At 42.6% G+C, this 26,870-nt stretch overlaps 1 protein-coding gene across 9 annotated transcripts in view; it reads right to left on the bottom strand.

Annotated features, from left to right (window-relative positions):
* Ptk2 (protein tyrosine kinase 2) overlaps nt 1-26,870 on the bottom strand; it is a 296,868-nt gene that overhangs the window by 238,933 nt on the left and 31,065 nt on the right. For all 9 annotated transcript variants that reach the window (XM_045143862.1, XM_045143858.1, XM_045143860.1 and 6 more), the window contains exon 2: nt 11,561-11,651. The gene's annotated coding sequence lies outside the window, so the exon portion shown is untranslated. The remainder of the gene's footprint in view (nt 1-11,560; nt 11,652-26,870) is intronic.

Raw genomic sequence — 26,870 nt, 5'->3', positions numbered from 1 at the left:
CTCACAACAATTCCCCTATCTTTGCCTCCCAAGTGCTGAGATTAAAGGTGTGCACCTCTACACCCAGCATGGCTTTTTACATATGATAAAACTATATATAATAAAGATATATTTACTTTATTTACCTGGGAGGCAGAGGGAGAGTGAGAGGAGGAAAGTAAGGAGGGGGAGAGAAAGAAAATGTGAGGGAGGGAAAATGGGGGAAGGAGAAAAAGAGAGAATGGGTGCGTCAGGGCCTCTTGCAACTGATAATGAACTCCAGCTGCATGTGTCCCTTTGGCATCTGGCTTTACATGACCTGGGCCAGCAGACTTTGAAAGCAAGTGACTTTAAACCCTGAGCCATCTCCCCATCCCTGTTATGGCTTTTTAAGCAACAATTTACTGAGAAAATGTGCAAAATAGCAGCTCAATGGAATATCAAAAGGTACCCAAAAAGTGGACTAGTGAGATGTTTCAGTGGTTAAATTACTTGCTACCCAAGCATGAGGACCTGTGTGAAACTGGATGCTGCAGTACATGTGTCTATAACCCCAACACTCCTACAGTGAGATGGAAGGCAGAGACAGGAGAACCTCCAGAAGTTCAAAGGCCAGCAAGCAAACAAGATATCCTGTCTCTAACAAGGTGGAAGGGGAGGACTGACACGCAAGATTGTCCTCTGACCTCCACATGAGCATGTACACACGCCACACACATACACAAGGATTTAAATACCAAAAAGTAATAACTTTCATGCATACTTTTAAGAAATTCAATTTACAACTGTAATTAAACCTCAAGTTCAGTGAGGTATACGTTTTTTGTTTTATTTTTATTTATTTATTTATTTGAGAGCAACAGACAGACAAAGAGGCAGATAGAGACTTAGAGAGAATGGGTGTGCCAGGGCCTTCAGCCCCTGCAAACAAACTCCAGATGCATGTGCCCCCTTGTGCATCTGGCTAACATGGGTCCTGGGGAATCAAGCATCGAACCAGGGTCCTTAGGCTTCACAGGCAAGCACTTAAGCGTTAAGCCATCTCTCCAGCCCAAGGTATACTTTTATTCACTGTATATTTTCTTATTTCTAAAAATTTAAAACATAATTGTCCCCTGTTATAGCTGATTAACTAAAAGACAGAGTCGAAAATTGTATAACTAAATCTGTCTCACAAATGTCAGAAAAAAAATAGTTTTTATTAACCTACAAAACTGGTAAAACTTCTCCACAGATACAACATGGAAAATCCCTAAAATAATTCAACTTCTAAGACATCTATTATATCAAAAGAAATATCTTTTGGGCACAAATAAACCAAATTACATAAATCAAACAGACACTCTGTACTAGTTACTTTTCTTGCTGTTATGACAAAATATGTGACAAGAAGCAACTGAAGAGAGGAAAAACTTGGCTTACAGTTGCAGAGGGCCTGGTCCACAACTGTGGGGAGGGCAGGCCAGCAGGAGCATGAAGCAGCTGGTCACACTTTGTCCACAGTCAGGAAGCAGAAAGAGATGAATGGTGGTGGTCCGCTCACTTTCTCTTTTTATTCAGTCATCCCAGCCTGCGGGATGGTGCTGCCCACATTCTGTGTAGGCCTTCCTTCCTCAGCTTGTTCTCAAGTTTCTGAGAAGTCTCACAGATAACACAGGAGTTTGTTTCCATACATTCTCAATCCAGTCAGGCTGACAAAGAGGTCTAGCCATCATTCTAATCCCTGTCTCCAAAATGCTGAGATTACAGACATGTAACCCATACCTAGCTTCCCTGTTTACAAGTACTCCATAAAACTACATTCCTCCCTCTCTCCCTCAGTACAAGCCAGGAACCAGGTACCTGACAGCATTATTTGCAAGCTTTACTGAAATAATGATAATGCAGTTTAATATGGATAATACATTTTTAAAGGAAGTGCAACTAGGAGGGAAAGGGTCACTGGTAGCTTAATGAATGGTACTGCTTTCCTATCTGGCATGACCCATCTATGCACTGTGGACCTCTAATGAAAGGAACTGAACACATTCATATTGTTATGTGAAACTTCCAGGCAAATTTCTTAATTTCCCTAAGCTCAGTTTCACATCTATAATATGGGAACAGTACACCATTACCTTACTGGGCTGCTATAAAGAGTTAAATAGGAGGGCTGGAAAGATGGCTCAGCTGTTAAGGCGCTTGCCTACAAGCCTAAGGTTCAATTCCCCAGTGCCCACATAAAGCCAGGTGCACAAACAGGTTCAAGCATCTGGAGATCTTCTATAGTGGCTAGAGGCCCTGGTGTGCCCATTCTCTCTGTCTCTCTTCTATCTCTCTCTGCTTGCAAATAAATAAGTAAAAATATTCTTTAAAAAAGAAGTAACTAAGGGCTGGATGCAGTGACTCTCGGCTTTAATTACACCACCAACAAGGGTGGGGTATAAGAATTTCTGTGAGTTCAAGACTAGCCTGGGCTAGTGATACCCTTCCTCAAAACAATTATTAAGAATTAAGAAAGATTCAGAATTTACATGACACACACAAAAATGGAAGCTACTATGACTATGATATAATCTTTCACCCATAATTCCTGAATCACAAATGTTAGTAAGTTTCATATAACAGGCAGTACCTGCACACAGTAGCTCCAAATAAGTGACTATAGGGTCCCTACCATCCATGAGGTCTGATAGATTCACATGAAAGACACTATGGACTCTTCAGTCATGAAGGCCATCTAAAGGTCTGGATTCTTAGTTGTCTGTCTCAGTGATTTTACCTGAGCACTGCTTCTTCTCAGGGTATTTTTTAAATTTATTTTTGTTTACTTTTATTTATTTACTTGAGAGTGACAGAGAGAGAAAGAGGCAGAGAGAGAGAGACTGGGCATGCCAGGGCCTCCAGCCACTGCAAACAACTCCAGATGCATGCACCACCTTGTGCATCTGGCTTATGCGGGTCTTGGAGAATCAAGCCTCGAACCAGGTCCTTAGCCTTCACAGGCAAGTACTTAACCGCTGAGCCATCTCTCCAGCCCCCTTCTCAGGGTAGTTTACATGGGTAGGGATCCAAACTCAGGTCCTCATGCCTACATGGTAAGCACTTTACCCACTAAACCATCTCCCCAGCCCTGAAAGGATTTTTTCATGAAACACACTTTAAGACTATCACTTGGGGGGGGGGGGGGACCTACAGAGATGGCTCAACATATAACAGCACTTGCTGGACAAGACGACCTGAGCTCAGATTTCCAGAACCTATGTAAAGCTTGATGTGGTAGCACACATCTGTAATCCCAGCATGCCTATAGCGAAATAAGTGGTGGAACAGCGGACTGGGAGACGGAGACAGGATAATCCTCAGCTGATAGGCCAGCTGACCTCATGTACACAGCAGCAAGCAATAAAGAGAATATGTCTTTGAATAAGGTGGAAGGCAAGGACTAACATCCAAGTTATCCTGTGTGTGTGTGAATGTTCACACACTCAAATATGAAGAAATTATCATTTGAATGCAGCTGTCCCTAATATACTCTATGACCACAGTGAAAAATCTACTATCAGTGCTTTGTATCTTGAATGTCATATTTCCTATGTAACCTGTTTTAAAACCCTCTGCAGTAAGTCAGTATGTACAATGTAGTAAGTGCCAGCAATACAGGCCTTTTAAGTCACCAAAATGTTAACAAACCACTTTTACCACCAGGCCATGCTTTACCTCAAATCCCTTTCTCCACCAAGGAGACCCTCGCCCTCAGTTGAGAAAGGCCTGTTCCTGACAAGGTACCCAGAAAAGAATCATCCTCATATGGAGATTTCCTCAGTTAAAATCCTAAGTCCCAGCTCACAGATCCCTTCCTGGTAGATCTAACACTGCAGGCTCCTCCCTGCCATGGAAGCAGGCCTCCAGAGTCCCTCATCCTTCTCCATGCAAGCAAGGAATAGGGGTCTAGGGAGGAGTGTGCTGGGGAAGGATGTATTCACTGGGAGACTGCGCAATTTACACAGAGGGTAACAACTCTTAGCTAGATCAAAGCCAATAGGTAAAATATGTGACACTTAAGTTCAAGAAAACAGGAAAAACAAAAATTTGAACAAGGGCTGGAGAGATGGCTTAGCAGTTAAGGCCACTTGCCTGTAAAGCCAAAGGACCCATGTTTGATTCCTGAGGACCCACATAAGCCAGATGCACAAAGGGGCGATACACCTGAAGTTTATTTGCTGCAGCTGGAGGCCCTGGTGCGCCCATTCTCTCTTCCCTCTTCTCTCTCTGCTCTCTCAAATAAAGATATTTCAAAAGAAATGAACAAGAGGAAATATAATCATACTACATATATTGGCTCAGTAATGAACAAGTTTATTTACACAGTCACAATCATTAAAAAACAAAACTGGAAGCCAGGCGTCGTGGTGCACGCCTTTAATCCCAGCATTCGGGAGGCAGAGGTAGGAGGACTGCCATGAGTTCGAGGCCACCCTGAAACTCCATAGTGAATTCCAGATCAGTCTGTGCTAGAGTGAGACCAAAAAAAAAGACTTCCAGCGAAGATGGTGGTGTAGGAACCAGCCTAGGGGACAAAAAGGCAAAAAAAAAAAAAAAAAAAAAAAAAAACCAGCAAAATACACCCTTCTACTAAAAAGTGAGGTGTATAAAAAATTAAAGCGGCAGCAGAGAAGTAGGAGCGTTCCAGAGCATCTAGAACCCACATAGGCAGGCAGAAGTGGCTGCAGCAGTGGCAGCACCAGGCCCATGGGGCCACAGCTGCCAGGCTCAGCTTGAGCAGCAGGAAAAGCCAGGTGAGGGGATTTTCCACTCACACTGGAGCGCTTCCAAAACTCAAGAAACATGGAGAACCGCAGTGAACAATGGAGGAGCGGATCACGAAGTAGAGGATTACGAGGACCAGCGAGAGAAAAAGAGCCACCATCAACAGCCTCCCCTCCCCCACCACCAGTACAAGCGCCAGCAAGCACCAGAGACCAGTGGAGGGCGATACTAGCACTGGCAACCAGAGCAGCAATCGAACATCCCAGCCAGCCTACTTGAACCCACAGTGCACCAAAGAGGGACCCAAGCGGGAGCGCAGCATAAGTGAGACCAAAATCATCCCAAAAGTTAACTGGGATTACACCAGGTCAGTACACGCCTAATAAACCTGGCATATAGCCCTGAACTGGAAGTGCTAACTGCACCTTCCATATCAGGATAAATCATATGTCAAATCTGATGGATGGTCAGATTTGCCATTCTTAAATAAGCTGTATTTTGGGCTTGTTATTTGTTGCTTCTTGATTTATAGTGGCTTTATTTCCTCTTCTGTTATACATTAGGAAAGGGTCTCACTTGATCACAAGCTGACTTGTGGAACCCTCAACAGACCAGAAATCTTAACCTCCTTGTTGTCAGGATTAAGGGTGTGAGACACCAAACATCCTAAGGATCTGGTTGTCATAATACCTACTCTTGGATAAATACTCTGTGCTGTTTTTTGAAAAGTGTACGTTGTTTAGTTAAATTTTAGAATCTGTCTGTATTTTGTTCCACTCAGCCTACTTGAATACTCTCATAGCAGGCAAACCCAAAACCTAGGGTCACTTTTATAGATACTCTAAGAGTCTTGAGAGCCACACCTAACACCCTAAGCTGCTACCCTGAAGATATGTAACATCAGATTGATTGATACAGCTAAGAATACCCAGCTAGCTAGAAAATCCAAGCATTAAATTAATCCAAGATGCAAAAATATATACTTTATAACACAAGAAACACTAAAAAGCTAGACAATATAAATCCACCTAAAAGTATTAATGCATCAGAAATGACCTCCGGTGAGAACGAGTTAGAGCAAATGCCTGAGAAAGATTTCAAAACAATGATTGTAAATATGTTCAAAGAAGTCAGAGAACAAATCAAAGGCATCAAAGAGGAACTCAAAGAGGAAATCAAAGGAATCAAAGAAGACGCAGGATACCAATTTCATGAAATAAAGAAGGCAATACAAGACATAAATAAGGAAATAGAAATAACAAAGAAAAACCAGTCAGAATTACTAGCAATGAAGAACACAGTTAATGAAATAAAAAAAAACTCTGTAGAAAATCTCACCAGTAGAATGGATGAAGGAGAGGACAGAATATCTAAGCTAGAAGATCAGGTGGCAGATCTAATACAGTCCAACAAAGAGAAAGACAAATTAATAGAAAAGTATGAGTGGGAATTTCAAGATATTAGGGACACTATGAAAAGATCAAATATAAGAATTCAGGGCATAGTAGAAAGAGAAGAATTCCACTCCAAAGGCATAGTAGGTATCTTCAACAAAATCATAAAAGAAAATTTCCCCCAAATTGGGAAAGAGGTGCCAATACAGATACAGAAAGCCTTTAGAACCCCAGCCAGACAAAACCTGGAAAAAACCTCTCCTCACCATATTATAATCAAACTTCCAAACACACAAACCAAAGAAAAAATATTAAAAGCCGTTAGAGAGAAAAATCAAGTTACCTACAAAAGCAAGCCCATCAGGATTACAGAACATTATTCAACACAAACTTTTAAAGCCAGAAGGGCTTGGAGTGATGTATTTCAAGCCCTGAAAGATAACAACTGTCAACCAAGGTTACTTTATCCTGAAAAACTATCCATTCAAATTCATTTGGAATCACAAAAAACCTCGTATCTCTAAAATAATACTGAGCAACAAAAATAAGGCAGGTGGCATCACCATACCTGATTTTAACCTATACTACAGAGCCATAGTAACAAAAACAGCATGGTATTGGCACAAAAACAGACACGTAGATCAGTGGAACAGAATACGATCCAGATGTAAGCCCAAGTAGCTATAGCCACCTGATATTCGATAAAAATGCCAAAAATACTCATTGGAGAAAAGACAGCCTCTTCAGCAAATGGTGTTGGGAAAACTGGATATATATCTGCAAAAGGATGAAAATAGATCCTCTCTCTCGCCATGCACAAGAATTAAGTCCAAATGGATTAAAGACCTTAACATCAGACCTGAAACTCTGAAACTGCTACAGGAAAAAGCAGGGGAACCCTTCAACATATTGATCTTGGCAAAGACTTTCTGAATACAACCCCAATTGCTCAGGCAATAAAACCACAGATTAATCACTGGGACCTCATGAAATTGCAAAGATTTTGCACTGCAAAGGACACAGTGAAAAAAGCAAAGAGGCATCCCAAAGAATGGGAAAAAATCTTCGCCAGCTATATATCTGATAGAGGATTAATATCTAGGATATACAAAGAACTCAAAAAGTTAAATAATAAGGAATCAAACAAGCCAATCAAAAAATGGGCTATGGAGCTAAATAGAGAGTTCTCAAAGGAAGAAATACGAATGGCATATAAGCATCTAAAAAAATGTTCTACGTCACTAGTCATCAGGGAAATGCAGATTAAAACTACATTGAGATTCCATCTCACTCCTGTCAGATTGGCCACCATCATGAAAACAAACGATCATAAATGTTGGCGGGGATGTGGAAAAAAAGGAACCCTTCTACATGTCTATAAATGGTGGAAATGCAATCTGGTCCAGCCATTGTGGAAATCAGTGTGGAGGTTCCTAAAACAGCTAAAGATTGATCTACCATATCTTGTTTGGTTGATTTCCACCAGCAATGCAAACCTGACCCAGCTATAGCACTCCTAGGCATATATCCAAAGGACTCATCTCATTTCCTTAGAAGTACGTGCTCAACCATGTTTATTGCTGCTCAATTTATAATAGCTGGGAAATAGAACTAGCCTAGATGTCCCTCAACTGATGAGTGGATAATGAAGATGTGGCACATTTATACAATGGAGTTCTACTCAGCGGTAAAGAAAAATGAAGTTATGAAATTTGCAGAAAAATGGATGGACCTGGAAAGGATTATACTAAGTGAGGTAACCCAGGCCCAGAAAGCCAAGCACCACATGTTCTCTCTCATATGTGGATCCTAGCTACAGATGATTGGGCTTCTGCGTGAGAAGGAAAGTACTTAGTAGCAGAGCCCAGTAAGTTAAAAAGGAGACATAAAGGGAAGAGAAAGGAAGGGAGGAGGGTACTTAATACGTTGATATTGCATATATGTAAGTACAATGATTGAGATGGGGAGGTAATATGATGGAGAATGGAATTTCAAAGGGGAAAGTGTCGGGGGGGGGAGGGAGGGAATTACCATGGGATATTTTTATAAGCATTGAAAATGTTAATAAAAATTCAAAACTTAAAAAAAACTATCCATTCAAATAGAGAAATAAGGACATTCCACGACAAAAGCAGACTAAAGGAATATTTGAAGACAAAACCAGCTCTACAGAAAATACTTGAAAGAATCCTCCATGCTGAAGAGAAAGAAAAGCACATATATAAGGAACCTGGAAGAAAAGAAACTGGGAGCTGGAGAGATGGCTCAGCAGTTAAGGTACTTGCCTGCAAAGCCTAATGACCTGGTTTTAATTCCCCAATACACACATAAAGCCAGATGCACAAAGTGATACATGCATCTGGAGTTTACAGTGGCCAGAGGCTCTGGCATGCCCGCCTGCCTATCTATCTATCTATCTATTTTTCATTTGATCTATCTATCTATCTTATCTATCTCTCCCCTTGAAAAAAAATAAATTTCAAAGTAAATTATTATAGAACCACATGGCTAAGGAAGAGATAGAGTGGGAATGTCCTCTGGGCATGACAAAGCACTCCTTCATAGACGGAGTGGAAGGGTGGGGAGGCATCAGAACCTCACCTAAGATTCCAGCCACCACTTCATCTTGCACCCTGGCCCACCTGCACATGGCAGGTGATGTGCTTGAACATTAAAAAAAAAATGTCCACCTGCCCTGACATTAAGACAGACACATCAAGGACTAGTCCACAAACCCTATTAGGGAACAGGGATGAACATCTGAAAGAGAAAACTGATTCCCAGAGCTTCTAGAAGCAGCTGGTGGGTGGGAAGCAGCCTGCTGTTCCCTGCATGTGCCTTTCAGCACTCGTACTTCTGATGCACACATGGACGTGACTTCAGCATTTCTGCTAAGAAGAACCAGTGTAGACTACCAATACAGACAAGAGCCCCTCAGAACTATACTGTTCGGCCCTCTTTCCCACTTGGAAGTCTCTTGTGCAATAAAAGGCAGGGAGCTCATGTTTCAAAAGAGCATGGAAGAAGCATGCTTCAAAGAACAGGGAGCCATGGCACTTCCAGCTATGACACGTGCCAGCTGCTCTTGATTCTCACAAAGCAGCTTTAGCCTGTGAACCTGCTCCCTCACCTACAGGTAGTAATACCAGGTACCCTACACACTGGGCTGGGTGTATAGAACCTAGTACACATGTGCAATGACCAAGCACCCAAGTGGTAAGTAGGATAGTAATCATATCCCAAACACTCTTTGTCTCATTATTCCCCTCTGCATCAACCCAGGGTTCCATCAGGCTTCTCAACGTTCTCCCAAAACCTGTCTCAACATCACACCAAAATGACCTCCACCTTGCTGAATAAAAGGTCAAACCAGAACCTTCACTTTGACCTTTCATTTATGACAGCGTAGAAAAGCACGCCTCCTAACATTCCTGTTCTTCCTTTCCATAGCAGTCAGCCCTCCCAGCTCCTCCCACCTTTCCTGTACTCTGAACTATTCCTGGCCCTTTAACAGTACAAGTCCACCTGTCCTCTTCTCTATGCTCACTCCCTTACTCATCATCTAGTGGCCCTTAGGATTCTAGTTCCTGCTCATACTTCTTCTCCAAGTTCAAATCCCCAACTACAGGCATGCTATTTCTAGGGACCCCTACGAAAATACTGACTTGAGAAGGGACTGGAAGTGGACTCATTTACTGCTCTACACCACCTTCTAGCCAGCTCTGCAACATTCTACAGACCAGAGACCTCACACTTAACCCTGCTCTCCTCTTCTCACAACCATATCCCAACTGTCAACAAATTATACTGGCTCTACAGTCTACAAACATTCAGGGTCCTCCTGCTTCTTACCACCTTTTTGATACTGTGGTGGTTTGATCCAGGTGACCCCATAAACATAGGGTTCTGAATGCTAGGTTCCTAGCTGATAGAGATTTGGGAATTAACTCCTCCTAGAAGCAGTGTATCGTTGGGGATGGGCTTATAGGTGTTATAGCCAGTGTCCCTTTGCAGTGTCTAGCACACTCTCCTGTTGCTACTGTCCACCTGATGTTGGCCAGAGGGTGATGTCCACCCTCTGCTCATGCTGTCATTTTCCCTGCCATCGTGGAGCTCCCCCTCAAGTTTGTAAACCATAATAAACCTTTTGCCCCACAAGCTGCTCTTGTTTGGTTGATTTCCACCAGCAATGCAAACCTGACTGCAACAAATACCCTGTCCTGTGCCCTCTCTGCTGTCCTATGGTAAACTCTGAATGAGACTCCCTCAACAGGAATAATGTAGCTCCTCAAGGCATAATATACCAGACACCTTCCGTCCTTTTTAGTGATCTATTTGCTCAACTATAATGCTCTTTCTCCCAGGGATCCCACTAATAAATTTATCTGTGTCCTGCGCATCTCAAGTAGCAATGATGCTTACTGTGATCATCCTATGTAAAACTCAAACCCTATAAAACTAGAAACTAAGCCAGGCATGGTGGTGCATGCCTTTAATCCCAGCACTTGGGAGACAGAAGGTAGGAGGATCATTGTGAGTTCAAGGCCAGCCTGAGTCTACATAGTGAATTCCAAGTTAGCCTGGGCTAGAGGTCCTTACCTAAAAAACACTAAGACTATAGGGGACATTCAAACCACAAAAGAGAGCCTGTCTCAAAGGAGATAGATGGACTTCCTGAGGATGACACCCATGGTTGCCCTCTGGCACACATACACACACAACCACATATATAAGTGCACACACACGTGTGTGTGCACTTAAAAACTTTGAAAGAAAGACCACAGTCACATAATCTTCACTAGTGTATATAACAATGATAGCTGGTATTGACTATTTTATTACTATGTTAATGAGCTATTATTGCCAATTTGTAAATTAAACTTTATCACAGATATGTATGTAAAGAAAAAATAAATAGCACATATGTGGTCTGGTAATACCTGCAGTTTCAGGCATACTCTGGGGGTTGGGACATATCCCCCAAGATAGACAGAGCTATGAGCTGCTAAGCCAACATCTGAATCCAGCACCCATGAGGACAAGACACCAGTAATAAGCACATGTTCTAAAGCCTGAGAGCCTGCATCCCTGCACTTTACTTCTCTGTGCTTCAGTCTATGTGAGTATGAGATAGGGGAGCACAGTAAGTCTTCAACAAAAGAATACAATGAACAACTGTACTTTAGAGAATCCATAATATTCAGACATTACTCAAAACATTGCTATTACCAAGAACCAATATCATTATACTACTATGCCAGAAAATATGAGACACAACATAGTAGCACTGAACAACAGTACATTTTCCCTCCCCACCCTATAAAATCAGTTGTGTTCTGTTTGTTATACTGCACATCAGAGATCCTAAATCAAGAGAAAAGAAAAACAAAACAAACACAATAGCAAGACACAAATGTGTTCAAGACAAATGTACTTACAGCCAAGAAGTCAACTGTAATTTCTGATGAAATCAAATAACCATTTAAGAAATCCTTCTGGTGTCTCCTCTTCTCATAGTAATCAAGAGACCTGAAAGGAATGAGATGAATACACATATGAGTATTACTGCATTTTTCTTAACTTTTTAAATTTTTTTTTGCTATACTAGGAATCAAGTTCAGGGCCTTAACCACACCAGGCAATTGGTCTATCACAAAGTTAAAACCTCAGCCTTGATTCATGCTTTTATAAAGTTCGACTGCATTCAACTCCTTACAGTTGTCTTCATACCCACTATGTAAACTGCAAGACCTTGAATGAATAAACAAATCTATCAAAAGAGCTAGGAAGATTGTTCTGTGGGTAAAGTGCTTGCCGCACAATCACGAGAACCTGAATTCAGACCTCCAAAACAGACTTGGCAATGCACATCTGTAAGCCCATCATGTACTCCTATGGTGAAATGGAAGGTGGAAACAGAATTTCCAGAAGCTCAGGAACCAGTTAGCCAAGGGTACACAGTGGCAAGCAGAGACCCTCAAGGACCTGAGGAGATGGCTTAGCAGTCAAAGGCACTTCCTTACAAAGCTTGCTGGACAGGATTCAATTCCCTAACATCACACATAAAGCCAGACATTCAAATGCAGCATCCACAGACCCTGGCATACGTGTATACGTGCACACACATATACAAATAAACATAAATACCCTTGGGCTGGAGAGATGGCTTAGTGGTTAAAGCACGTGCCTGCGAAGCTTGAAAATTCAGGTTCGATTCCCCAGCACAAGGTGGTGCATGCATCTGGAGTACATTTGCAGTGGCCAGAGGCCCTGGCATGCCCATTCTCATTCATTCATTCATATTCTCTTTCTCTCTCTCTCCCTCCCTCCCTCTCAAATTAATAAGTTTAAAAAAAAAAAAAAACTTTTAACAAAACTGGAAAGCACCATCTAAAGACTCAGCAGGCCCAACAAGGCCAGATCCTAGGCCAGCAGCTGGAAACATGGCCACCAATGCCATCTCTACAGCAAGATGTACAGAAGGCTCAGAACCAGCAGCAGTAACTGCAAGGTGGAGGTCAAGGAAGATGAGGATGGGGTCAAGGCTATGCACAATGGCACCAAGAGCCTCAATACAATGTCTATGTGGTGCCTTTTCTACACTCTGAGAGAAAACTGGGGCCAATCTCTGGAAAAAGCTCCCCCTACATGTGTGACTATATGCTTAGATCCCAGAACTCTGTCACTCAGATCTTTATCCAGGAGGAAGCTGTCAAGTGTTTGAGATATGTGATCATCCTAATAGGAAAGACTAACGCTACAACATGAGATTCCCCAACAACTAACCCATGCAGAATACTCTGAAGCAAAACTCAAGGTTAAAAGGCCCCACTCATATGCTTAAAGCTTCTAAAGAATTTGGGTGGCTGGGGAGATGGCTAGGTCCAATAACCATTTACTGAGCAAGATTGAATAACTGAAAAGCAGGGCATGGTGAATACCTTGAATTCCAAAATTCAGAAGGCAGAGGTAGGAGGATCACTATGAGTCTGAGGTCACCCTGAGAACTACATAGTGAATTCCATGTCAGCTTGGGCCAGAGCAAGACCCTACCTCAGGGGGGGGGAAAAAAAGATTGAGTACATGAGTTTGGAACCCCCAGAACACACATAAAAAGACAGAAACTGTGTAGGGCTTCTGTAATCCCAGAACACAAAAGGATTTCCTGGAAGCTCCAGAGCCAGCTAGCATGGTGAATGAATTGCAATCACAAAGAACATCAAAAAGAAAGTGGAGAGGGAGGACTGACCCAGTAAAGTTGTCCTCCAAATGCACACTGTTGTGTGGACACACACACACACCCTGAAGAAAAAAAATTCCTAGAGAATTTAAGTCTCACAGGAGTTAACAAATACATTTTATTTTTTTTGGAGAATTTTTTTTAATTTTTATTAGCATTTTCCATGATTATAAAAAAAAAATCCCATGTTAATTCCCTCACTCCCCCCCCCACACTTTCGCCTTTGAAATTCCATTCTCCAAACAAATATATTTTAAAAAGAATTATAGTTTGTAACTTGGATCTGCAGCCACCTGGCTGGAGGTGGTGTTGCTGTGGGTGAATCCTAGGGCCCAGCCCTGAAGTGGGGATGGATCTGGAATTGCAGTCTAAAGACATTCAAAGTACCTGAGCTTTGCCTAGAGTTCCTAAGTGTGCTTGTTTATGGTGCTGGTGTGCCTTGTGGGTCTTTCTCTCTCTGCTTGGGCCTATGAAAGCAGGCCAGCTTCTTCTGCCATTATGAAACTTCGCCTGAATCTAAAGTTTCAAATAAATTCTCTTCCTCCATAACTGTGTCTGGCCTGGAGGTTCATCCAGAAGCTGTCTACTACAGGAAGAGAGGCCAAGGCCATAAAAAAAAATTTGTAACCTAGTTAAAGACACTGCAACCATGAAAGAAATATGGGATGCTATTTAAAGAATACTCTTGAAATTTAGCTTAAAAGCTAATAATCAAAATTCAAAATAACTACAAGTACAGTCACTCATTCCTGCAATCTCTGCACTCAGGAGGCTAAAACAGTAGGATTGTCATGAGTTCAAGGTCAATCTGAACTACATATAGTGAGTTTCAGGCCAGCCCTGACATACAATCTGTGGACCAATAATAGGCAGACTGGGTCAAATGAAGCCAGCTCCTCCAATGAAAATAGAATCAAAGGACCAAAAAGGCAGAAAGGAAAGAAGCAAGCAGAAGATAAAAATGTACTGAAGTGGAAGTTAAAAAAGAAAATCACAGAATAGGAAAATCACAAAATTTGAATATGAGCATAATCTAGCTATGATACCTATGTCACTTCACTGGCCACCAAGGCCAATTTAACTGCTCTGACTAGCTAGGCAATGCCCTTCTTCCTCCAGCACTCCACTTGTGAAAGTACACACTCATCTGAGAGGACAAGCTTCCCTGTAGGAGGAGCGTGGTTCTTATGTCCCATATTTATGAGTAGTTGTGCCATCGTCTCTAAACAAGCTCTCAAGAAAATCACAGAACCTGTCAAGGGCAGACAAGTTATGAATGACAGGGCTTCCAGGAAAAAAAAAGAGAGGGAATCATTATAAAATAATTCCCAAGAGTTTTTCCCATAACTTGAATGAGTTGTCAGAGTAAAAGGCCCAATGAATATGCAGAAAAATGGATGCAAACAGGCCCACATATCACAGGATTTCAAAACACTCATGCACATCTCAAACCACTCACATACTTCTGAAGACCAGAAAGGCTTAGGATCAGCTTCAGAAGCAGGAAACAGTTGAAGCAATGGATCAGCACATCTGAAGCCACAATGAACAGATGGCAATCCAGAATTCTGACTCAATCAAACTGCCCATCTAGTTTTTAGTCAGCACAAACTTGGGCTCCTAAGCACTCCATCTCAGAAAGCCTGAGAGGGAACCCCCATGAAAATGTGAACATTAACAAAATGAAGAAGGCACGAAGGGCTGGAGAGACTGCTTAGTGATTAAGGCACTTGCCTGCAAAGCCAAAGGACCTAAGTTTGATTCCCCAGGACCTATAGAAGCCAGATGCATAAGATGGCACATACGTCTGGAGTTTATTTGCAACAGCAGGAGGACCTGATGTACCCATTCACTCCCCGCCTCCATCTGCCTCTCTCTCAAATAAATAAAAATATGTTTTTTTAATTTTTATTTATTTATTTATTTGAAAGTGACAGACACAGAGAGAAAGACAGATAGAGGGAGAGAGAGAGAGAGAGAGAGAGAGAATGGGCGCGCCGGGGCTTCCAGCCTCTGCAAACGAACTCCAGACGCATGCGCCCCCTTGTGCATCTGGCTAACGTGGGACCTGGGGAACCGAGCCTCGAACTGGGGTCCTTAGGCGTCACAGGCAAGCGCTTAACCGCTAAGCCATCTCTCCAGCCCAAAAATATGTTTTTTAAAAAAGAAGGCATAGAGCCGGGCATGGTGGCACATGCCTTTAATCCCAGCACTCAGGAGGCAGAGGTAGGAGGATTGCCATGAGTTCAAGACTACCCTGAGACTACACAGTAAATTCCAGGTCAGTCTGAGCTAGAGTGAAACCCTACCTTGAAAAAACAAAAATAATAAATAAAATTTTAAAAGGCATGAAGTCAAGAAAACAGGCCTTAGTGAGCAAACAAGAACTCTTCAGGACTACGAAGGCCCAGGAGCTGAAGTCTGTCTTCACTTTGCCAAAGATAGGGTTTCACGACCAAAGTGAAGACAGCAGTCAAGAAAAAGACAAGAGATGCCATAAACAATAGACCCAACTATGAACAAGAAAAGGAAACAGACCACAACACAGGAGGGGGTTGAGGAAACACCGGCTCAGAAGAGGGCTCAGAAATAAAAGGTCATGATATATGAGCTGTGTGGCTGGTATTAGGGAAAACCTACTAAAATGCTGGTAATTTTTCCTAAGACAGAAAATTAAGCAGTAGGTATAAAGACAGCTAAAATGATCTGGGTGAGGGGAGACTGACTTAAACCACAGAGTAAGAAAATACAGCTGAGAATGGTGTGGCTTGCTTGTAATCTCGGTCCTCTGGAGGCTGAGACGGGGGGACTCTCTTGCTCGAGGCCAGCCTGGAAACACGGCAAGATGCTGCATCAAAGAAAAAGAAGAAGGGGCCAGGCATGGTGGTGCATGCACGCCTTTAATCCCAGCGCTCGGGAGGCAGAGGAAGGAGGATTGCCAAGAGTGCAAGGCCACCCTAAGACTACATAGTGAATTCCAGGTCAGCCTGAGCTAGAGTGAGACCCTACCTCCAAAAAAAAGGAAGGGAGGAGGAGAAGGGAGCTGGAAAGATGACTCAGCAGTTAAAGGCACTTATTTGCAAAGCCTGACTGCCCAGGTTTGTTTTATTCTTCAGTACCCATGTAAAGCCAATGCACAAAAAGTGGAACATGCAGCTACAGTTCATTTATACAAAGGAAGGAGGCCCTGACGTGCCCATACTCTCTGTCTTTTCTCTGTGCTTCAAGTAAATAAGACTATTAAAGAAAAATCAGGGTGCTGAGCGTGGTGGCCCACACCTTTAATCCCTGCACTAGGAGGCAGGGGTAGGACGACAGCTCTGAGTTCAACGCTATCCTGAGACTACATAGTGAATTCCAGGTCAGCTGGGTTTAGAGGGAGAACCTACCTTGAAAAACCAAAATAAATAACTCGAGGCTGGAGAGATGGTTTAGCAGTTAAGAAGCTTGCCTGCAAAGTCTAGGGACCCAGGTTCGATTCCCTACTACCCACACAGGCCAGATGCAGAAGGTGGTGCAAGTGTCTGGAATTTGTTTACAGTGGCAGAAGGCCCTGGCATACCCATTCTCTTTCCCACCCCCATGTGCTTCTCTAAATAAATAAATAAGTACATAAATCACACTACACAGTAAGACTCAAAATTGACCTTGACAATGATTATCACCAAGTGATAGCTAATCAAGAATTACTATGTCAATAACTAAGGGAGGAAATCCAGAGGAAGGTTTAGCAATGATGTCACAACAGAAATCATGAGACCCAAAAGACAGTAACAATCTTGAAAAACAAAAAGAACTATTCAACAAAAAATCTGTACTCACTAAAATATTCATGTTAGCAGCTTCCAGATAAAATTTGAAAGAACTCATCATGAACTATAAACTAAAATAATTACTAAATAGTACTCTACAAGCAAGAGAAAAATTATCTAGGCAGAGACGTGCAATACAGGGTACGTGGGTGAATCTAAATAGATGACTGCACAGAAAGCCCAGTGCTTCTGGAAGAAGACAAGCAGTGTCCATGTAGAAATATTAATGGGCATCTGCTCTGCTGAACAGAGGATGCAGGCTGTGGCCACTGAAACAAGCACTGCAAGGAGAATGATCAGGAAACTACCCATCAACAAAGGGAGAAAGGAGCCCTCCTCCAAACAAAAAGCGGCAAGGAAGACGGGGACACAAGCACCCTAGGAGACAAACAGGTCACAACGAAAGAGCAGTCAGGTCAAACAAAGCAAATGAAGACAGCAGAGGGATTAGAAATGACATTAAATGAAAACAAATTCAGCTAAAACACATTCTAGGTGGACATTAGTACACTGTACAAACCTGGGAAGTCAATGCATACCACAGAATGCACCTGAACAATCTCTGGTCTTTAAGAACTGAAACAGAGGCAAACTAAACATTTGGAAGCAATAATTATTGTACCACCAACATCCAGAGGATGAGTTCCACCCTTATGTGACTAGCTGGTGCACAACGGCACCATGCCCACCTCTGGTCTTGGTGTTGATGACTTTTCTGGCCTTTGAGGCCTCTGCTTGCCCTCCCTGTGTTTTCAGGGAACCTTGTCTTGCACTAAGTATGTCTGAGTGGCTTATCCACCCTCCACACCAGCAGCACTGCCTCTCTTGAGGAGTATCAGATTCAAACATCTAGTCCACACTTCTTGTTGAACAAGGACACAAGTCCAGCTGTATGTGGGATCCTTCCACCCAATAACCTCACAAGACAGAGGTCAGCCAACTTCTCTAAGGGCCAGACCATAGACGGACTCTGTCACAACTCTCCTGTGTAGCACAAAAGGAGCCACATGTGGACAGCCTACAAAAGCTCTCCTCTCAGTAACTGTATTCCTGTGGTGAGACTAAGAGCACTCACTCCTCAAAACCACCTCTCAAAGAACTTGTCCAGCTAGATTCACATTTCAAAGAGTTACCTAATTCCCCAAAGTCACATGAATAGCAAATTAGCCAAGGTAAAAATCAAACTGAGGTATGACCAAACAATCCAATTCTTGTCCTCAGCTCCTCCCCTCACTGAGTTGTCACATTCAAGACCTCACTAATAGTTCTCTAAGATACCCTTCCTTCCCAATATTAAGTGAGATTTGTTGCAAGGAGCTCCAAAATGCTATCTTGTTATTGTTTTGGTGACCCTTCAATCCAACTCCCTCCACCCCTGTACCACTGGCCTAGTTTCCTAAATCAAATCCACCAAATTGCTAAAGTTGTCAACAGCACCCAGAAGCTGAGAATAAATACGAGGACTTCTGTGCTTTGAGCAACAGCTTTCCAACTGCACCCTCTGCCCTGTTGACACTTACCTGGAGTAGAACCCCACCTGCTAAGCCTGTACCTCCCTGTCTTTCCCCATCCCACCCCACTCCAACAGTAGTGTTTCAGAAGAGGAGGGAAGAGGACAGAGGACCTACAGAGAGACCACCTGCTAAGCCTGTGCCTCCCTGCACTTTCCCCATCCCACCCCACTCCAACTGTGGTATTTCAGAAGAGGAGGGAAGAGGACAGAGGACCTACAGAGAGAAACACATATGCACATAACAGAACCAAACCACTGGGTGTCTTGCCTCCCCTCCCTCCCCCACGCCTTCTCTCTAGTAAGGCCATTTAAACTACTTTTCTTTCATTAGGCCTTGCTACTGCTTCCTATAAAGCAAGCTTCGAATTATGCTGGCCTTTCTGCCTAGAAGGCAAGAATATTTGTGCATGTCTTGAGTTTACTTCAGTTTGCTCTTCAAAATGCATTTCATGGGGGACTGGAGAAATGGCTCAGCAGTTAAGAAACTTGCCTGAAAAGCCTAACAGCCTGGGTTCAATTCCCAGTGTCCACATAAACCAGATGCACAAAGAGGTGCAGGCATCTGGAGTTTGTGTGCAGTGCCTGGAGGCCCTAGTACACACATACATACATACATACATTCCCTCCCTCCCTGTCTCTCTCCCCCCACCCATGCAAATAAATAAGTTAAATTTTAAAAATGCAATTCATGGACCTGGAGAGATATCTCAGCGATTAAAGGTGCTTGCTTGCGAAGCCTGCCAGCTAAGATTCGATTTCCCAGTACCCGCATAAAGCCACAAGCACCAAGTGGTGCATGCATCTGAAATTCATTTGCAGCCGCAAGAAGCTCTGTCATACCCCTAGTTTCTCTAAAACATTAAAAAAAAAAAAAATACAGTTCATGTGTAACCAGGATCACTTCATGAGTACTCTCTTACTTTTCAGAACCAGGAACATTTTGTATGATTAATACCTGCAAAGACCAAGGGCTATTTTGTGTTGTTTCCATTATTCATTGACTGAGTATATACATGCCCTGCATCATTCTTGGGAACTCGAATTTAAAGACACACAGGTCTTTCTTACCCCAGAAGTGCTTACACAATTCTGGGGGGGGGGGGGTTTACACGTGCTTTTGTGTGCCTGGATCTCCTGCAGCTGCAAAAAACAGATGTATGCACTGGGCGTGGTGGCACACACCTTTAATCCCAGCACACAGCAGGCAGAGCTACGAACATCGCCATGAGTTGGAGGCCACCCTGAGAATACATAATTAATTCTAGGCCAGCCTGGACCAGAGTGAGACCCTACCTCAAAAAAACAAAAGAAAAAAACAGATGCATGCACCATTTTGTATCCATCTTTATGTGGAACCCAGCTGGCAGACTTTTACAAGCAAGCACCTTTAATTGCTGAGCCATCTCCCCAGCCCCAGGCGTAAAGATAGTCCAGTCACCACTAATGGGAGATGGAACCCAAGACCTGATGATGCTTTCTTGGCATCTACAATAATGTCAGCGTAGACTACAGGAAATTTGACTTCTACTATTTAAGGGGCATGGCCATACACATACATTCTCTCTCTTTCTCCCTCTCCCCTCCCCCAATAAAAAAATGATGGAAAAAACTGTCTAGAAAAAAAAAAAAAAAACAGACAATCCAGAGCTAGAGAGATGGTTTAGCGGTTAAGGCACCTGCCTGTGAAGTCTAAGGACCCATGTTTGACTCTCCAGATCCCACATAAGCAAGATGCACAAAAGCGAGGCAAGTGCAAGGTCACACGTGCCCACTAGGTGGCACAAACATCTGGAGTTTGACTGCAATGGCTGAGGCCTCACATGACAATTTATTCTCATATTCATTTTTTTCTCTCTTTCCCTCTCTCAAAAATAAAAAGACAATCCAAACTCTTCAGTGATCAAACTCAGCCTCACTCTTTCTTCTGACCTGTCCCCATTATCTCCAGTGATTCCTACCTACACTCCAAAAAAATTAAACTCTTTTCTGTTTTCAGAGCAAAGCACATCCTCTCACATATCTGCTCTCCTCGCCTACACCTTCCTCTGGCACGCTGGAGGCGCATGTGGTGGGGGCTGTAATCTCCCCTCCAGCTTTCATGCCTCTCCTGCTCTCCCACAGATGCCTGTGTTAGCATAGGGATTTATGGAGTGGCTGACACCAGCCATGCCTTGCAGAAAGCATGGACCTATAGAAGTGAACAAAGAGCTGTGACCTTGCTCCAAAGCAATTTTGTGGCTAACTTCCTGCATAACACAACAAAGTGGAGATGAGATCTTTCCTTGCCCTATCTCTGTTTCTTCCTGCAAGATTCTAGGGACATGAGACTCACTTTCAGCTCTGCAGGCAAAAGATTTAACATTATCAAAAACTAAAATGAAAGTCAAAAAGGCTCCAGTTGGTTACAATCAAAAGCATGCTCTTGACAGCCTTGTTCATCTCTTTTTGTGCAGAAGTCTTAAAAACAAAACCTGTTCAAAAAGCCAAGTGTATATATGGTGGTTCACACCTATAATCCCAGCACTAGGGAGGCCAAAGTAGGAGGACTAAAGTGAGGTTGAGGTCAGATTGGGCTATCAAGTAAGTCTCAGGTCAGTGTGACTAGAGTGAGACTTTGCCTTTAAAAAATTAATTGGGGGGCTGGAGAGATGGCTTAGCGGTTAAGCGCTTGCCTGTGAAGCCTAAGGACCCCGGTTTGAGGCTTGGTTCCCCAGGTCCCACGTTAGCCAGATGCACAAGGGGGCACACGCGTCTGGAGTTCGTTTGCAGAGGCTGGAAGCCCTGGCGCGCCCATTCTCTCTCTCCCTCTATCTGTCTTTGTGTCTGTCACTCTCAAATAAATAAATAAATAAAATTAAAAAAAAATTAATTGGGGCTAGAGAGATGGTTCAGTGGTTAAGGCACTTGCCTGCAAAGCCTAACAACTGCAATTCAATTCCTCAGTACCCATGAAAAGCAGATGGACAAAGTGATGCGTGGGTGTGAAGTTCATTTGCAGCAGGTGGAGGCCTTGACATGGCCATTCGTTTCTTTCCTTTCTTTCTTTTCCTCCCCACTCTCTTTCTCCCTCCCCAAGGCTGGTATCTGTTCACCCTGTAAGCACTGTTTTAGATACAGTGCACATGATGATCATTAAACATGTACCTGTGCAAGGATGACTTCATAAGTAAGTAATGAATCCATGCATGGGCCTTGGTAACTGCTTGCTGTATTTTGCATTATAAGTAGAACTTAAAGCAGTTAACTACACTCCATTCTAGCAACACTAAACCTGCTTGCTTGCTGTTTTAGCAAAGGGTAGTTTAAAATAGACTGTTCTAAGTATTCCTTAATCTGTCCTTGTTAAGAATACAAATCTTGGGCTGGAGAGATGGCTTAGTGGTTAAGCACTTGCCTGTAAAGCTTAAGGACCCTGGTTAGAGGCTCGATTCCCCAGGACCCACGTTAGCCAAATGCACAAGGGGGCGCATGCGTCTGGAGTTTGAATTTGCGGTGGCTGGAGGCCCTGGCACGCCCATTCATTCCCTCCCCCACCTTTCTTTCTCTCTCTCTCTCCCCCCCTTCCTCTCTCTGTCTGTCCTTCTTAAATAAATAAATAAAAATAAACAAAAAAAATTTTAAAAAAGAATACAAATCACACATGCCTTTAATCCCAACACTCGAGAGGCAGAGGTAAGAGGATCACCATGAGTTCAAGGCCACCCTGAGACTACATAGTGAATTCCAGGTCACCCTGAGCTAGAGTGAAACCCTACCTCAAAAAAAAAAGAAAAAAGAAAGAAAAGAAAACAAATCAGTGCATTTTCAGTATGAAATTGATAAAAATATAAGCATGGACTAGTTCAAAGAGAGTCAGATTATTTCACAAACTATATAATTAAAATGCTAAAATTATTTAGCTCCAGATGCATAAAACATTGAAATAGGCCGTGCATTCGAGGCCACCCTAAGACTACAGAGTGAATTCCAGGTCAGCCTGGGCTAAAGTGAGACCCTACCTCAAAAAAACAAAAAGTAACAAACAAACAAACAAAAAACTAAATTCTCCAAGGTTACTCACAAACAAGGGATAAGACAGAAGTACCAATACTGGGTAGTCAGCACTCTCAGACTCACTGCAGCGGCAGCTTCCAAATTAATCACCAGAATTTCTGTTCAACAATGCACTTCACACAGCATGTGTGACAGAAAAGGTCTTCAAAGAGCTAGACAGTGTTCGCTGTGAGATGCAGACAGTTATAAGGTATCTGGTTGTAAGTGAGCAAGTGGGCTTAGCCAGCTTCCTTGATGCTATCGTTAAATAAGGCCTAAATTCACTGTCTCTTAACCAGAAGCATTATTAACAGCAGAAGACTCAAGCCAATGCCGCTGGCTGTGCAGCCTGAGGAGTTCTTCCAGAGACTTCACTCAGGTGTACCAGAAATCTTGACTTTGAAGCAAAGTTGGGAGTAATCTTAAAAGGGTAGCACCAAAGAGGTGGTACAAGTTGGGGAAAGGAAAGGAAAGGAAAAGGAGAATAGAGAGAAGAAGGAAAAGGAGGAAGAAAAGAGAAAGAGGTGCTCAAGTGTCTTAACATTATATTTATCTTGCAGTTTTTGAAATTACATGGCTTAAAGGATGTAATTCACAACCAGGTTCAAAATTAGTTTAAAATTTAGGTAGGCCAGGCATGATGGTACATGTCTTTAGTCCTGGCTGACATAGGAGGATCACTGTGAATTGGGCAACAGAATAATGTCCAAGTCAACCTGGGCTACAGTGAGACCCTGTCTCAAAGACAGATAGATAGAAAGATAGATAAAATTTAAGTAAAAACTATGAGCTAGTCTAGTCAATTATCTTCTAAGTATTCCTTTCAGCAAGCAAACTGTAATTATGATGCACTCTGCCAAATTTTCAGGAAAGGTGTGTCCCTAAGGTTAAGCTTAAAAAAAAAAAAGAATACATTTTAGCCTTGAGCATATACAAGTTCATTGCCAATTTAACACTCTTGTTTGAGATCTCTTTCAGAATAGTGATTACTGTCTCTATGTAAGCAATCATCACAGCAGTTTTGTTAGCTATACGCACGTATGAAATTATCAGAAGTATAAACTTAAAGCCAGGTGTGGCAGCGCACACCTTTAATCCCAGCACTTAAATAGAGGTAGGAGGATTGCCATGAGTTTGAGGCCAGCCTGAGACTACATAGAGAATTCCAGGTCAGCCTGAGCTAGAGTGAGACCCTACCTTGAAAAAACAAAACAAACAAACACAAACAAACAAACACAAAATAATTCCTATGACAAAGGATGATCCAAAACAAGTTGATCCAAAAACAATGCAAATGTGAGAATTTGAGAATTATCCCACAAAGACATTCTAGTAGCTATTACACAAATGATCCGATAAATAAGTGTACACAGTATGTTCAACATCACAAATTCTCTTCTGTTTCTCTCTTCAACCCAACTACTAGGACTCCTGTTCTACCAAAGGTGTCTACTCAGGGTGACCAGCAACCTCCTGCCGCAGTTACCTTCTTGTTACTGGGACAAAACACCAGATCAAAAGCAGCTTATGGGAGGAAAGGGTTTTAGTTCAGCTCACAGTTTGAAGGGAAGTTTCACTGTGGCAGGGAAAGCATGGCAGAAGCAGACAGCTGGGTGTCACATCAACACTGAGCTCACACTGGCAAGTGGTGCTGGGCTATAAAATCCCAAGGCTTGCCCCGAGTGACCCCTCGCCCACAATGAGGCTTCACCAGAAGAGGATTATACCTTCACACGGCCAAAAGCAATGGTCACTCCTTGGATTTACTCTGTCAGTCAGCAGACACTGTCATCTCATCTTCACCTTCTTTCAAGCAGTCCCTCCTCTTCTCAAAAACTTAGTTCCAGATTTCCCCAAGGGTCTGTCCTTCCATCTATATCTATGATTGCCTCCTAGTTATCATTTTTGACATGCTGTCTCGTGTTCACTCTAGCTCAGACCTCTCTTCCAGTCTTCTGCACAGGGAGAATTGGCATGTTTCACTCTACAACATCCTCTGTTGTCATTTTACATTTATTCCAGATAAACTTTACCTAATGATTTATCACTCCATCATGGCCTGTCAGAATGTTTTATAATTCTAATTCTAAAAATGTGTTGTTTCCTGTCATGACTCCATTCTCCAGCTCCCTAACAGCAACCTTAAAAGGAACAGATACATGCCACACTTACAGAGATGTGCTCACTTGTTTAAAGACATTCTAATTTTTTAGTTATCGTAGCTTCATTTTATTTCCATTTTTTGCAAGCAAATTTTTAAAAATATTTTTTATTGATTTGAGACAGAGTCAGAAAAAGGCAGATAAGAGTGTGAATGAGTTAGTGTTGCCATGCCAGAGCTTTCTGACATAGTAAAGAAACTCCAGATGCATGCTCAACTTTGCATATTTGGCTTTACATGGATACTGGATGTGGTGATTTGACTCAGGTGTCCACCATAAACTTATGTGTTCCAAATGCTAGGTTCCCAGCTGGTGGCAATTTAGTAACTGGAGTCTCCTGGAGGCAGTGTATCATTTGGGGGTAAGCTTATGGATATTACAGCCAGCTTCCCCTTGCCAGTGTTTCTCTTGCTGCCATTGTCCACCTGATATTGGACAGGAGTTGGATGTCCAGCCTCTGCTCATGCCATTATTTCCTCCTACCATCATGGAGCTTCTCCTCAAGTCTGTAAGCCAAAATAAACCTTTTCTTCCCACAAGCTGCTCTTGACTCTCTCAAACAATTACAGCTGAAAATACAGCAGTTTCAGCCTGAAGATTTCATTTCTTTCTGTGCATATCCTTCTGCTCACACCAATCCATTTCTACATAATGCAACCCCACACAAGTTCTCAGGACAGACAAGCAGAATATAGTAAGCCTCTCATACAAGCTGCTTGTGGACCAGTCCTGACAAAGTTCTTTTCACCCCCATAAGCTAAGCCTCAGAGTCAGTCCATTGTTCTTATTGCATTCAGTCCCAAAAGACCAAAAAAACTACACAGTCAGTTTTTCAGCATTAATGACCCTGCTTCTCAGTAACAATTTTACTGTTTCAGTTCCTTTCAAGTTGCTGCACAAAGAACCTAACCAAAAGCAGTTTATGGGAGAAAGGGTTTATTTTGGCTTACAGACTACATGACAGCAAGGGAAAACTGATGGCATGGGCAGAAGGAGGATATTACCTGTTGGCCAACATCAGGTGGAAAAGAGCAGCAGGAGAGTGTGCCAAACACTGATAAGGGGAAGCTGGCTGTAACACCCATAAACCTACCTCCAACAACACACTGCCTCCAGTTTTCCCTTCGCAAATTGCCACCAGCTGGGGACCTAAGCATTCAGCACACATAAGTTTATGGTGAACACATGAATCAAATCACCACATTGAGTCTTTTCTACCAGCAACATTAAATGCCTGTAACTAACTGAAGTGACTGTAATTGACTGAAGCTAACTGTAACACTAGGGAATCGAACCCAGACCATGAGGTTTTGAAACCAAATGCCTTTAACTTCTGAGCCATCTCTTCAGCCTTACTTGTTTGATTTTGAAACACAGTGTCATTATTTTGCCTAATCTGGCCCAAGCACAAGTGACCCCCTCACCTTGGCCTCCTGAGTATCTGGGACTACAAGGGTGCACCATCATGTCTGGCTACATTTTAAAATTTCATGGTAAATGATATTGCATGTGACTACAACAACAAAAAAAGAATAAATAATTTCTTAAATTCCCAAATGACACAAATAATCTGTTTTTCTAGGTCTCATGTAGCAAAGGATTATTGTACCCAAAGACAGGATGGGCCCTCTGGGAAGGGAACTATTAAGATCTTAGGATCTTCAGCTGATAATGAATTAGAAGGCAGGATACCAGGCTTGTCCTCTGGAAGGGTCAGCCACCCAAGTGGTCAGTCTTGCTAGCAAGATAACTGCCAATAGAAACCCTGCACATTACATCTCAGGTGAGCTTCTGAGGCAAACACAAGCCATGTCTGTAGTCACAATCCAAGCAGGTGAACAAGTGCTGACCATACATCCCCATTGAGAAGACAAAGGAAGCACACAGCTGTTCTCTGCGGACTGGCCTGTATGTTTTCCCTTCCTGACTTTACTTTGTATCCTCTTGGTGTAATAAACTGTAATCCTGAGTTCCATGATTTTTCTTATC

This window comes from Jaculus jaculus, chromosome 2 (genome assembly GCF_020740685.1).
Source record: "Jaculus jaculus isolate mJacJac1 chromosome 2, mJacJac1.mat.Y.cur, whole genome shotgun sequence".
NCBI lineage: Eukaryota > Metazoa > Chordata > Mammalia > Rodentia > Dipodidae > Jaculus > Jaculus jaculus.
The sequence above is the reverse complement of the archived record's forward strand: the minus strand, read 5'-3'. Positions and strand labels throughout refer to the sequence as shown.